At 47.4% G+C, this 13,690-nt stretch overlaps 1 protein-coding gene across 3 annotated transcripts in view; it reads right to left on the bottom strand.

Moving 5' to 3' along the window:
- Positions 1-13,690, bottom strand: part of LOC119445548 (uncharacterized) — a 381,600-nt gene that overhangs the window by 41,188 nt on the left and 326,722 nt on the right. The window contains exon 1 of one of the 3 annotated variants that reach the window (XM_037709815.2): positions 4,612-4,982. The exons of the other annotated variants lie outside the window; for them this stretch is intronic. The gene's annotated coding sequence lies outside the window, so the exon portion shown is untranslated. Of the gene's footprint in view, positions 1-4,611; positions 4,983-13,690 lie in introns of those variants that run through there. 3 annotated transcript variants of the gene reach the window in all.

The raw sequence follows: 13,690 nt of genomic DNA, 5'->3' as shown, positions 1-13,690 counted from the left end.
GCCGCGTGGTGGCACCAGCGTCCCTCGTCTTAGCAGAGGGAGTAGCCACCGACGATGAAGACGACGAAGAAGAAGCCGAACTGGTAACGAGCTACGCGGACGTGCTGGAATGGTACCGGAGCGCACGTCGCTCCATGCCGGACCCACACCCGCAGCTCACTAGAGAACAGGCGCTACTCTACAGAGAGCTGCAAACGAACTCGGTGCTCACGCCTGCGCTCGCGCGCTTCATATGCCCCGACGTCTACGAGAGCGCAAAGTGTAGTGTGTGTAACAGTGCGACCGCCACCGTAACTCACGTGTTGTGGGATTGTAAACTGAATCCAGAAGAGGCAGCGGCCTACCCAGGCAGACTGCCAACGGACATTGCCAGTGCCGTAACGGCTCAGGACTCAGAGCAACAACTACAGGCGGTCCAGCGGATCGAGGCAGCTGTCGCTCGCCAAACGCGCAGGGACGCACCCGACGGGACCCAGGGGCGACAGCCTCGTGGAGAACGTTGGGTCCCCCGGCGTAAGCGTCGAGACGCAACTTGATGACTGCACATATATAGTCGGGTAGCAAGAGGGCCCTGCGTGGCACCCTGCTACCTCCGCCGGTGCTTTAATAAAGTTCATTTCTCTCTCTCTCTCGTGGTCATCGAGTCTCTCTTCATGTCGGTCTACTTACGGCGCAGCACACCTGCTTACTTAATCAGCTCATGTTCACTACAATTCATATTGCTACCAAAGCCGCTCACCTTACTCCGTATGGCATTGCTGTGTTGCTATCGCATTCATTGCTTCGCCCTTAGGGCGAAACTGTGACATTTTTTTATCCAGTGGCCGTGCTTTTACACTCAGGGGTGTGATCTGTCTTTTTAACTGTTGCTAATAATAAGGTGTTTATGCTTTCCCTTCTCCAGCCTAAACTAACGTGGATTTAAACGCAGGACTCTTTTTAGAAGCGATCTCACTTGTGAGCGCTTTGCCTCCGTAGCTTTCCCTTCATTGCCACAGAAAGTTGTCCGCAAGTATAGTTTCCAGTTCTCTGGTCGAAACCTGCCGAGCCGCCGCCAGAGGCATCAGCTGTATTCACGGACACCAGGCGCGTTCGGCGCGAACGCGAGGAAACGCGATCGGCGTCGGCAGCAGCTCTACGCGTCCCACTACCACATGCCTCATTCCTCCTCTCCACCTCGCGTCCGCTATGCTGCGCGATGCTATTTTTATACTCTCCTTTCACTCTCTCTCAGCTATCTCTCCCCAGCTCGGCGACGCTGGGGAGAGATGGCGTTTTGTGTTTGCGCCACAAAATTTTGCGAGCGAATTCGAGATGTATACAGCTTCGCTGTAAAAATTGGAGAGATGGCCATGGCGTTTTCTGGAAACTACACAATGTCATTGTGATAAATTAAATCGGTCACGGTCCTGAACACTAAGAGTGGCCGGCGGTGAACACATACAAAAACACTCTGGTCGAATTTTGATCATTTCGAACACATGCGCATTTCGTGTTCTTAAACATGATCGAAAGCAGTGCTATGGACGCGCCAAGCAGAGGTGGCATAATGTTTTTCTATTTCGCGGCCTGTATTTAACGCTTGTAAAATAAAACCATGTAGAAAATAACGTTTGCAGTACTGGTAGCTGGGCTTGTTGGTACATTTCCCGTAAATAAAAAGGAGCGCAACCTCTTTCCGTCCGCTTTCTTCGTCCGTGGTACAGGTTGCGCTGTTTATAATTACTGTATTTACTAACAGGTGACGTCATCGAAAAAAAACAAGCTTCATTGGGTGCTTTGAGTAAGCTCTACAACTTCTTCAATGCAACTTATGCCCTAACACGAATATTTCGATAACTGCATATATAAACGTAATTTGAAAATGGCACACCACGAAATACTTTAACTCAAGGAGACTATGGACAATATTTCATTCGTCTAACATGTTCAGTCTCAAGTTAGATGAAGCATGCGGTATGTCTAACTAAAGGTCTCATTCTTCCTCGGCATGAAGTACGAAGCAGTACTGATACTGGCATAGAGGCTCTATGTGCTCTTGTCCCCTTCAGTCACGAATTATGATACACTTTCAATAAATGTCTCTCAGTCACAATTTGAAATCCCCAAGTTGCTGTAGGCTCACTTGAAAGAAAACAAAGATGGTGTAAAGATCACCACTGCATTTTCCAGTGAATCCTCGAAAATAAACAGTGAAACAAATTTACTAAGTATACAGTCAGTAACGTCGCATTTTTTCATGAAAAGGTTTCAATCATTGGCTAAAACGACACATAAAAGTTTAAATTTGGCCCCAGGCCTAACGAAGAAGGAAAAAAAAACTCCTTCACTATTGCTGACGGAACGCGGCACGTGCAATATATCCCTTGATGGAAACATGGTAGTGCCTTCACCATAGTGGTCGTGTGTGCCGCAATACACCGCAACCTCTAGTGTACTGCAATAACATGAGGCAAGCAAAAGGATCAGTTCACCCACAGCTCAATTTCCGCGGCTTTTCGCTTTTCGCTTCTGGACAGAATTGGGAAAATGCCTTTGCGTCCCCAAACGCGGTCACCCTGATTGCAGGGATTATGCTCTGCATACTGAATTTAGCATGCTGGCACTACTGGATAGAGTGCCTTGTTTTAGTTTTTGTGAATCGTAAGTGTCGCTATATGGTTAAGGAGAGTAGCGCTAAAAAAGGTAATGCAGTGTTTCGTTACCTTGAGGTTTACGCGACGTTGGGCAGCACTGAATTATGATATTTATTTTTCAATAAATGGTGGGGTAAAGACAGCACATTGTCAAGCCAAAAAAAAGTAATACTAAAGTGTACTAGAAGTGTGCTAGCGCCATGTTCTAGTACACCATAGTAGCGCACTTCCCATGAGAGGCGCTTACTGCGAAAGGTAGTGAACAACAGCCAGCCGTGTACTGTTTATGTCATCTATTCATACATGATGGATAAACGAACCAGTTTATAAGATTACGTAGTGGCCTTTCAATGAGACAAGGCCCTCCGGCAGCCGCTCTACGATAGTCGTTGCAAAAGCTGTGTAGCAGCACCAGCAACGCGCAGAACTGTTGTCGACGGCTCGGCGTTATGCAGCGCGTTTGCACCGAACGCCGCGCGGCGTCCGTGACTGTTTTCCCGTGCCTCTGGCGGCGCTCGGAGGTTTTATTGCCGATAGCAATTATATGGAACTCAAGCAGATTTCTGCCGTCGGCGTCGCCGTCGCCGTCGCCGTGAGGTTTTCCGTATTACGTCATTTGGAGATGAAATCGCGCATCAATTGCGAAGCAAACTTGTAGAGAGCTATACGGATAATGCTAGTAAGCTTTTCAGCTGTAAAACTTGACTTAGCAGCACCGGCAAAACTCACAACTGTTTTCGCCCGTCGGCGTTTTGCCCGCGTTCTCATAATGCTGCGGCGTTGGTGAAATGTTGCCGGAGCCTCTGATATAATGGGCACTTGATGATGAATAATGGTTGTCGTGAAGGGAAAGGAAAGGTTGGCGCTATCTTCTGCAGCCTTGAATGGCACGGCTCAGCGCCAGAAATAGCACTTGGTGCTGCAGCTAAACGTCGCTTTCTCTTCCCTCCCCCTCCCCCGCCCCGCGGCCCTTTCCGTGCGTCCGAAGAAGGCGCGTTTGCTCTAAACATATATTGTTTGGTAAGGAGAATATACTCCTACTTCCTGCGCCCTTAACGCGCCAACCTTTCCCTTTCCCTCAGAACCACTTATCATAATCACGGCGGCAGACGCGCGTTAGTTCTCCGCCGTGGGGTCCTCTCCGTGAAAGCGCGAGTCCCCCTCGCCTTTCACCGCCTCTAAAAGGCTGATGATGAAACCAGTCACGCCGAATTCCTGTACGTGATCTTGTCAATTATACGAGCCGTCAGAACTGCTATTTCATTGTGAGTGAAATGAAAACTTGTAAGCCAATACATGGCGCAACTTGTGGAAGCGCGCCGAACTTGGCATTATTATACGCCAAGTTTTAAAAAAAGTCATTCATATGCACCACTGTTAGACCGCAGCTGCAAACTATTTGTTAGCTGGTGTTTCCTGACCTGGCCAGTAGAGAGAGCGTAGTGAAAAAAAAAAAAAAGATTTCCACCAAAAGTACGACGTGGAGTCCAGTGTTATATGTTATTTAGCGAACCAATGAGCGCAAAAAACTCAAAACATAATCAAAACATACTCCCTCGCTTAAGAAAGGGTATTTAACTCTTGTTCTAGTTCCGAGGAATATTTTTTATAAAGAGGCAAGGGTAATTGTTTTTGCCGTAAATAAATAATTGCGTCTCTGAGAAACGTAAAGCGCCAGCTGGTTCACCAATAACGCTAAGGTCGCCGAACATAACGCACTGCCAACCTCACACCTATGCACGTCGCAGAAATAAATACTGCACATTTTCTCACAGTCGCTGGTGAACCCACACTCACCGCAGATCTTCACTGAAGGTGTCAACTCGTAAAATAATACATACTACAAATATTGTCAGTATTTCGCTATATTTATTGGGTCAGTGATCGAGACTCCATTTCGAAGTCTAACATTTAAACGACATAAACAGACCCAAGATAACAACGTTAGTAACAAGTGAGGCTATAAAATGCTCACCTTGCCTTGCAGCACGCCGTTCTGGTAATCCAACGACAAGGACTCACTCGTTGACGTCAGACATTTCTTTAGCGCGACTTACTGGGATATAGAGGATTTATTTATGACACAAATTAGCATTAGTCCGGTTTATAGGGCGGCAATGCGTCGCGCTATGTACGAACAATTTCAAACGCGCCGCACGACTGAGCCGGAACCATATGGTATAGTGGCAAGGATTTCTGCGACATGGGTCTCGCACGTCACCTTGTGTTTTGCGATACTGCCGGCCAGCTGCTATCTTCCAGCCGACGCGGCAGGACACGGCGCGTCGGCGGCTCTGCCCTATACACGTTGCAGCGTCCGTGCCACTTGCAAGCACGGCCCAGACGGCAATGACGCGGCCAACGAGATTCTGTTTTTGTCGCGGCGTGCGCTCGCCAGCTGGCACGCAGCCCGCAGACGCCGGCTCAGCTGACGCCTATGGCACGAAGAAGCGAGGGAGACGAGCGCTTTCGCAAATCGGCTTCCTTCCGAGCGGCTTCGAATTCCTACTCACAAGACGCCAACATCGTTTCTTATAGGGACACTACCACCAATAAATTACTTGTCTAGAAACCTGTCGCCGTTTTTTTTTTTTTTTTGATTGCCAGTGTGTCACTTTGAGTCAAAAGATTGCCGATCACGGCCCCATCCTAAATTTGAACTACCCGCGCCGAAACGGAAGGGTTGACGTAAGCTACACGTGAACTCCCTCTGCACCGCTCTCTGTGAATCAGTCAGTGCTGATGGTACCGTATTGCGAAATAAGTGGCGCCACGCCGATTTTCAATTGCCGTCATTTTCTGCGATTACAAACGCTCCGTTATTACTACAAATGGCCAATTCATTATTGCAGAAGCTCGCCGTGGCTCGGCGTGAGCGGCTATGTTTACCAGATGCCACGTCTCGTCTCGCCCTGTCTCGCCCCGCATGCTGTGGCAGCTGCCGTCGCCGCCAGGAATGCTGTCTGCGGCGCCGCGCAGCAAAACGAGAATGGATATCACAGTATTCGGCGTACTACATGAACTTTGCGCGCGGCTAAAGACAAGGCAACGTCAACAAGCGCCCCTTGTTGAAAAATGTTCGCTTCGACATTCGTACATGGTGCTCCGTCAGCCATTTGTTTATATTGAGACTGCGTGCTCTCTCTTATCGCGGCCCGCAGCGCACGGTTTAATGTAGAACAGAAGCGCCTCAACTGGTTGAGAAACGGTAATGTGTAGGCTACAGTACCGTTTCCCAGAAACAGTCTGAATTCAGAATACCTTCATTTCGCTGCGGGAACACCCAGAAAGGCGCACGTCTGCTGTGCCTGTTATATTAGGGCGTCAGGTAAAATGTGGACATCAAACGTAATAGAAAGCTTGCAAAATAGAGCGCCCCCTCTTCTGTGCAGCGGCCGGACTATAAAATCTGGTTGGAAAGCGAGGCGTTTCCCCGCTAGCACTATCTGCGATATTTAACCGCTTCTCGGCCAGCTGAATTAGGCTGGGTCACTTGGGCTTCACGAGATAGCGATAACGTGGCCTGTAACGCGCGCTCTTCACCACTGGTCAGTCGCTTATACTGTCTCAACCTAAAAAAAAAAAAAAAAATCGGAGCCCTTCCACTATGTGAAGATGGACGACCAGCGAAGCTGTACTTGTTGATAAATATATTGAGTTATGCATGGTTAATTGCTATATTGGTTGAATACGGACGCACACACACATACCTTCGTTGTTATCGTCTTTTATTTTGCGTTTACTTTGTCACCATGGTAACCATTGGTTTGTGGTCACTGTGACGTACTGCATTTGGGTGCCGATGCTTTCGCGCCCACTCCCGCTTCTGTTCGCGAAGGTGATCTTCACGGGCACGCTGTTGCACCTCATCGGTCACAGAGCGGCTATCCGACGTTCCGTATCCCTCGGACGAGACGCGTTCGGCTATAGCGGCTTCCCGTCGCGTTCACGCCCCTTCACGCTATTGCTCATGCCGGCGCTCTTTTGCTTGCACGTTCCTCTTTTCAGTACGGACTACGCGCGCCCTGGCCATATTAAGACCAAAGTACAACTGCTGATAACGTCGCTAGATTGATGTCGACGTCACAAGAAAACGAGGCACACATGCATATTGGTGGGCACACAATGATGTTTATTATTCCGCCATCCACTCCGGAGCCACGGTGCACCGCCGGTGCGAAGCAGAACTATGGATTCAGTTTTGTCGATGCGACTTTTTTTCTACATGCCCTGATGACGGACGCACATTTGGTCAGAACCTAGCCATATACAGCTTCGCTGTAAAAAAAAATGGAGGACGCTAAGTTTCGTCTTTAAGAGTGGAACGCGACAGCATTCAACGATTCCTCGCCGCAACTGCAGCTAAAGCCCCTCAATCTTCCCAAAGTAGCGCCATTCTTAAGCCCAGACCACACGTACGCTTGCGGACAAGCGCAAGCTCGCGTCCGCGCGCCCACGCTTTCGCAGACGGTGCGGCACGGCTCGTACGCGTCGAAACGAGGCGCGATCTCGGTGAACAGCTCCTCTCTGTTATCGCGCACTTGGGCTACAGTGTACTGTACTTCTAGTACACTGTACTTGGGCTGCCTCGCGTCGGCGTGCATGGCTACGCAGTGACGGCGCGGTACATTCAGCTCTCAGTGAAGCAGCTTTATACCATGCAAGAAAGTGCTTCTTCGCCACTTTTTGTGCTGATCTAATAGCTCTAAAAATATAACAATTACGTTTAAAGATATCCTAGCATTTTGAAGTACTGTCAATAACAGAGTACGAAGTGGGGTTTGCCAAGGCGCCAACGTGTGAGGCCAGTGAGCGCGCGCTGTCGCGCGTATTTGTGAATGCAAACCGCCATTCCTCGCTAGGCGCGTAAAGCGCAAGGCGCGTAGACGCGAGCTTGCGCGCGTCCGCAAGCGTACGTGTGGTCTGGGCTTTAGATATCGCCGCCTCCTGTCGCTCTATCCTGCTCCACTCCCCCATAGACGAGGCAACCCAAAGTGTGCTCGCTAAAACTTCTCTATATAAAAAATAGCGCCAACCACTTCCCTCCTCCTCCGTTCCACTGTCTGTCGCGCTCGGCGCGGCCAGCGCATTCGAGGCGCGATCTCGACAGTGGCGCCGCGCCGCTCATGTCGACCCTGCCGTAAAGTCACTAGAACATGGAAAGAACCGCAACCCTTTTCTCTTCACCGCCGCGCCGCCAATTGGTCAGTTGCAGTCAGGTGATCACTTTCCACCATAGATGGTCCACACCGTGCCGGAGCGGACAAACAGACAAAGACATCGCTCGCACACGCCGCGCGTATGAGCCATCGACGAGGTCGGATTTTGCATTTTGTGTAATTTAGGGTATATGGAACTTTCCTAGATCTTTCCTAGACTGGTGGGGTGCAGCAACCACCGGGAGTCCGGGAAAGCTCTTTTCACGATACCATTTAAGCGGAAAGAGTGACAGCAAGCGCCGTGACATCTGGCTGCACCGAATAAGGCGCAATAAATTCACTACAATAACGTGAATTCGATGATACGGCAAAGTTGGGAACCTTTGAGGTATCATCGAACTGCCTAAATTCCATATAATGTGATCGAGATCGAAGCTTCTTCACGCGCTTTCTTTGAAGGCTGCGATTCGTCTTGCGCAAACAAAGCGAGGATAGGGATGCTCAGAAATACGCCGAACCGCGCAAAATGTGGCTCGAAGAGTGTCGGAATGCGGGTTACTGTGTAAGAAATAGCATAATGTCATGAGAAAAACACTGCAATAAAGATCTGTTGACCTGTCAATATCGAATAATAAAATAAAAATTTTCTTCTGTGTTGTTTATTACTGCTTCTAACAACGGGAACGTGACCTGGATAAATCTGTTTTAGCATATCTTTCCTTGTGCTGCACTCAGGGACCGTTTATCTTCGTCGAAGTCGATCTGTATCAATCGTTTCTGTAGCAATAGTTTCGAGCGCGAGTAAATCAGTAGTCACGTTCGAAAGCAATTACATACATGCTTAAAAACGATGTGTGGCAGCGCTTGATACCTAGTCAGCCTAAAAAATCATGTGTGACACACGAGCAATCGGGTTCGTTTTGCATTTAGAACGGATGGCCCACAGTTGAATGCTTCGCTCTCCGAATACATGTAATTTATATCGTATCTAGCAAAGCAAAACACGGTTTTATTTGTGGATTTCACAGGACACATGGAGACAACTATCGTGCTGTTCTTCACTGTATATATCAAGCCTAAAAAACCCGAGGAAGAGCTGCTCGCGTTTTCCGCCACGCATCGAATGGCTACGAGAATAAAACAGTCAATGTAAACAAACCTGAGATCATAGGCGGAAAGTTTTCATTTTCCCGAGGGGGGGGGGGGGGGGCTGGGGCCCGACTAGCTTGCCTAAGCGGTCATATATATATATAGTTCAATTTCATAACCTGAGTCCCCTCGTACCACAAAGAGACTCGCGTCTCTCGGATGAGCCATGCGAAAAGCCGATTAAGTTATTCACGTTGGGGAGATATGTGTGTTTTGTGCCTATAAGTCGCACAACTACACATAAATGAAAACAGCCATGTAACGATTTGTGCAAGTTTTAATATACAAAGACACAGTCAAGAAATATTTTCCTGACTAAAGGTCAGTTGAAAAGATAAGACATAACATATATAAAACATACACAATATATAAGAATTTCTGTACACAACTTATGACTACAATTATTAGCATAAAACAACGTGACTCCATGACGCAATACTTTATTTACTTGTCAAAGTATGCCTTATGCCACTGGTTTCATTTATTTCCCGGCCGCGGAATAAATGATTTTAGAGTAATAAATTATCAGGCGCAGAAATACACAGTCATATTAACAAATAAATAAATAAGACACAACGATATCTCAACAGTGGGAAAGGGCACGAGAGGAAGTAGCAAGAGCGTGGATTGCGTTCTTGTGCAGCTAATGCAGCATATGACAAATAAATATTAATAAGGAAAAAGCACAGCATAGACTGGGAAGCTTTAGAAATAGCGCAACGAAGCGTCTTTGCGTACCCAAAAGGACTCACCCTACTTTCCCTGTCATGCATCCCGTTTTCGTTCCTGGAAATAACTTCTTGCTTTGTTTTCTTAGCCAAATGGTTAGCTTTAACTTGTGAGTTGGCAACTTTCTCTTTCCTATTAAAGACATCATTTCGTTGTCTGATGGGATGGTTTCACCTTGAGGGAAAATGTGTTCATTCGGGCACTTGTTCTAGCAATGAAGTCGTCGGCAATATTATTTAAATTGATTTTGCGGGAGAGTTCTTTGTGAGTGTGAAAAATGGCCAGATGGCTAAAACGGGCTTGTCCAGTCGTCGACCGCAGGTACGTTTTCTGTCGCCGAAGACAAGAAAAGGACCTCTCGGATGTGCTTGACGAGACCGGTACGGTCAACGCAATTTTTGTTAGCTTGGCCATTTCGACAAAAAGTTTCGCAGGTGTTCGCCCTTCTCCCCCGAAAACATCTGCACGACGTCCTCGAACGTGTGCAATGGTGCCGACTTTTGTTGGCTTACGATGTCAATGAGCATGTCTCTGTGCAAAATCAGCCGTCCTCGTTCAAGGTCGTCACCGTAGAACTTTGTTATGTATGCTTCGTCTTGCTTTCCTGTGGCAAGCTGCTCAATGTGTGACATATGCTGCCACATCTCAGGTGGATATCTGTCGCTTAACGAGGGCAGTACAGTGTCAAGTACTTCGTAGTACCTCTGGCGGTACATGTACTCCGCTGATGTGAACACGTGAGTTAAGGAACCTTCTTGATAGCGGTGTGGCGTTTTCTTTCGCCTAGCAGCTGCAACACACGGGTCCTCAACTCCTAATTTTCCTGCCTCTGCCAACACCTCCTCCCAAACCAAGGGAAAACTTTGCCTCAGTTCAGCGACGCTTGCAGTGACGGATTTCACCATTTTCTCCGCTTGGTCAAACCTGAGCGTTCTTTTTTGTAAGGCGGTATTCAGTGCTTCCATTCGTGAAAACACTTTTGTCAGAAGCGTCAACATGAAAAACGATTCAAACTTGAACAGCATCCTTAAAAATCCGCTGGCTTTCGCACCGGCCTCAGTTCGCTCTTCGGATGCTGTTTCAGAGAAAAACGTTATGAGACTGCTATTATTTGAAAGAACAGATCACAGTGATGAAGCCTTTAGCGTCCACCTTGTCGGGCAGAATTTTCGCAAGTTCACATCCTCTTCTACCTGAATCTCTTGAAATGAAGCGCGCTTTGGAGAGCAGGTCACGAAGTTTATCAGTTCAGTGACGGCGTAAAGAAAATCACGGCACATGTCTACTTTCTGGCCGACATCATGCAAAACCAAATTCAGGATGTGCGCTAGGCAGTGTACATATAGCTCGCGAGGTTCTTGTTCTTGCATGAGAGCTTGTACTCCTCGGTGCTTTCCTCTCATGTTTGCCGCACCATCATAGCACTGCCCGCGGCACTTTTCAATGGGCAGATTAAATCTACAAAGAATGTCTTTCAATATAGCAAAGAGGCTCGTCGCTGTGGTGTTCGTCGTGTTGAAAAACGCACAGAACAGCTCCTCTACTTCCAGGCTTTCTGTGACCACCCGAAAACAAACTGAAAGTTGTTCTTTGACAGAAATTAAATGTGCTGTCTCGTCCATAATGACAGCGTAGTGCTCTGCCGCACGAACTTCGTCTGTGAGTGAACGAAGGATGTCATGTGCCATGAGTTCCACCATCTCGTTTAAAATCTGGTGAGAAATCCATTTGTATTTTGTTCTTAAAAGCCACGATCGCAATGAAGGAATATCATTAGCCCGGAGTTCCAGCAGCTGCCTCAAATTACTCTCTGTGTCTTTGTGGGCACGTATTGCTAAGCCTTGGGTCGACAGGTACAGTAGTGACGACAGTGTTGCTAGGAGAGCCTGTCGGGCGTCGTCCATTTCTTTCGCCTTGCCCTTGGCGCAAGCATATGCCACATTCGCGCTGCCTTTTGCAGCTACGACGGCATTACATGCCTCCTTATGAAAATTAGACCTCTCATGGAATTTAAATCTGTCAATTGCTTTTTTCCCCAGTTTGAGAAACCATTTTTCACAAATGCCAGGTAAGAATGCTTGTCTTGGGAAGTGTTAGGGAGCGGCAGTTTCATCTCTGATTCTGTGCAACAGGTCTCGCAAAACGCCTTGTCACTGTGGACATTGTAAGATAACCACTTGTAGGTACTTTTCCAGGTAGGCTGGAAGCGCCGCCCTTGTTTTTCTGTAGATGGTGCATCAGAAACCTCGCCGATGGATCGAATTTTGGAAGGACCGGCTTCTGCAGTGCACATAGAGCTTGGTGTGCTAGTGTCATCAGGGCGCGGTGGAGCTTCAGCGACTGAACTGTAAATGCTGGATGAGGGACGGCTCTCCTCGCAGTTTTCACCGGGGGATTTCCGTTTCCTGATCAGATATTTTTCCATTGCTTTTGAACAGTCTGCAAAGGAAATGAATAACATTCTGAATAGACGCTCGCATAAACATACAAAGTTTGGTATAATATTCATATTCAGGGTTGGTCAAGCGCGTAGGAACCCTGCTCAATTTTTAAAAAGACAAAAGAATCTTGACCATTTCTGGAAGCATGAAGAATTATCCCGCGGTAAAAAAAACACAATTTTCACACAAAAAATAGGATTTGCCAAGTCTGAATGACGGCGCCGCCTGTGGCAATGAGCTGTAAAAATTTTCGGCTACCCATAATATCATTTAGTGCGCGCTGCAATAAAGGTATGCGTCTTTCTTAAATTAGAAATACATTTCTTCAGAATATGGGCCGATCAGCATGCGAATAATTTTATACCCTCACGTGGCAACGAATATGGTACGATCAACCTACATTTGTCTACGAGCTATACGCGAATGCACATGGCATACGTACTATCACGATGAAAAGAAATGCGAACAGCGGAGCGCATGGCCGAAGCATAACAAGCCTGAAGGTATAGGGCGCACCGTCCAGTTATCACCATTGACAGGCGCGCACGTCCGGTTTGATCGTGCTGTGCGATGATGCACCCCCTATACTGCGATATTTTTGTTTGCGCTGTCCAATTTGCGATGTCATCATTATTGCGCCGTCAACTTTTCTCTTTTTGAAATAAAAAAAGCAGAACACAAACAAAAATATCACAGTATAATCATCGGTCGCGAATAACCAGACACTTGTGATCTCTGCAGCTTATGTCTCTTATTGCCATCAAACAAAAATATAAAGCAGATAAGACGTTTCATGTAAAAAGAAGATGCAGGCGCTACATTTGTGAACTACATCCACACGTCATGTTATTTTAATTCTTTGAGCGCACTGCCGGACGACGGTGGCATAAGATAACACGCTCTATCTCCTGTTCCTAGTCCCTCAAAGTGCCACCGGGCCATGGTTGCCCCGTTAGATCTCTGACAGGCGTGTAGTAGGGTGCAGTTACTTTGTTTACAGGCGCCGTGACACCGCGGTACATTAAACCGCAGTCGGCGCGTTTCTTTTGCCGAGAGCTGCGGAAACGAATTGTTTCGATGAGCGATGCGCCAAGCGAATATGCAGCTTGCTTTTTCTTACGCCTGAGTGTCTACCCACTTTCGTTGCTGGCGCTCGCATGCGCATTTTACCTTTCGTCATGGCAATGTGTGCTGGCTTCACTGCGAAGGAGCTCGGGCTCATAATTTGACACAGGAATGACTTTTAGGGCGCGGGAGCGGCATGAGGACGCTGAACAAAGTGTCACACGTTAAAGAACTACCACAAAGGTGCAGATCACGACTATTGTGAAAATAGTAATATGTTGTGTGGCTGTTAGCATGTTTGTGAATACGTTGTGCAGCATGACCATACATTTTGGAATACATTATTCAAACTACATACAAAGCCATTTTGTCAATCTATTGCCACTTGAGCAAACTGTTGCTATTTTTAAAGGCTATTCTCTCATTTTTCTTAAACTGGAATAATAGATCTGCCACTGGGAACCAATTTAACGAAAACGAATAATCCTCAAAGGCGGATTCTCTACGCGAT

The sequence above is a fragment of the Dermacentor silvarum genome, chromosome 3 (assembly GCF_013339745.2).
Source record: "Dermacentor silvarum isolate Dsil-2018 chromosome 3, BIME_Dsil_1.4, whole genome shotgun sequence".
NCBI classification, from domain to species: Eukaryota; Metazoa; Arthropoda; class Arachnida; order Ixodida; family Ixodidae; genus Dermacentor; species Dermacentor silvarum.
Note: the sequence above shows the minus strand (reverse complement) of the source record. Positions and strands in the feature narration are given on the sequence as shown.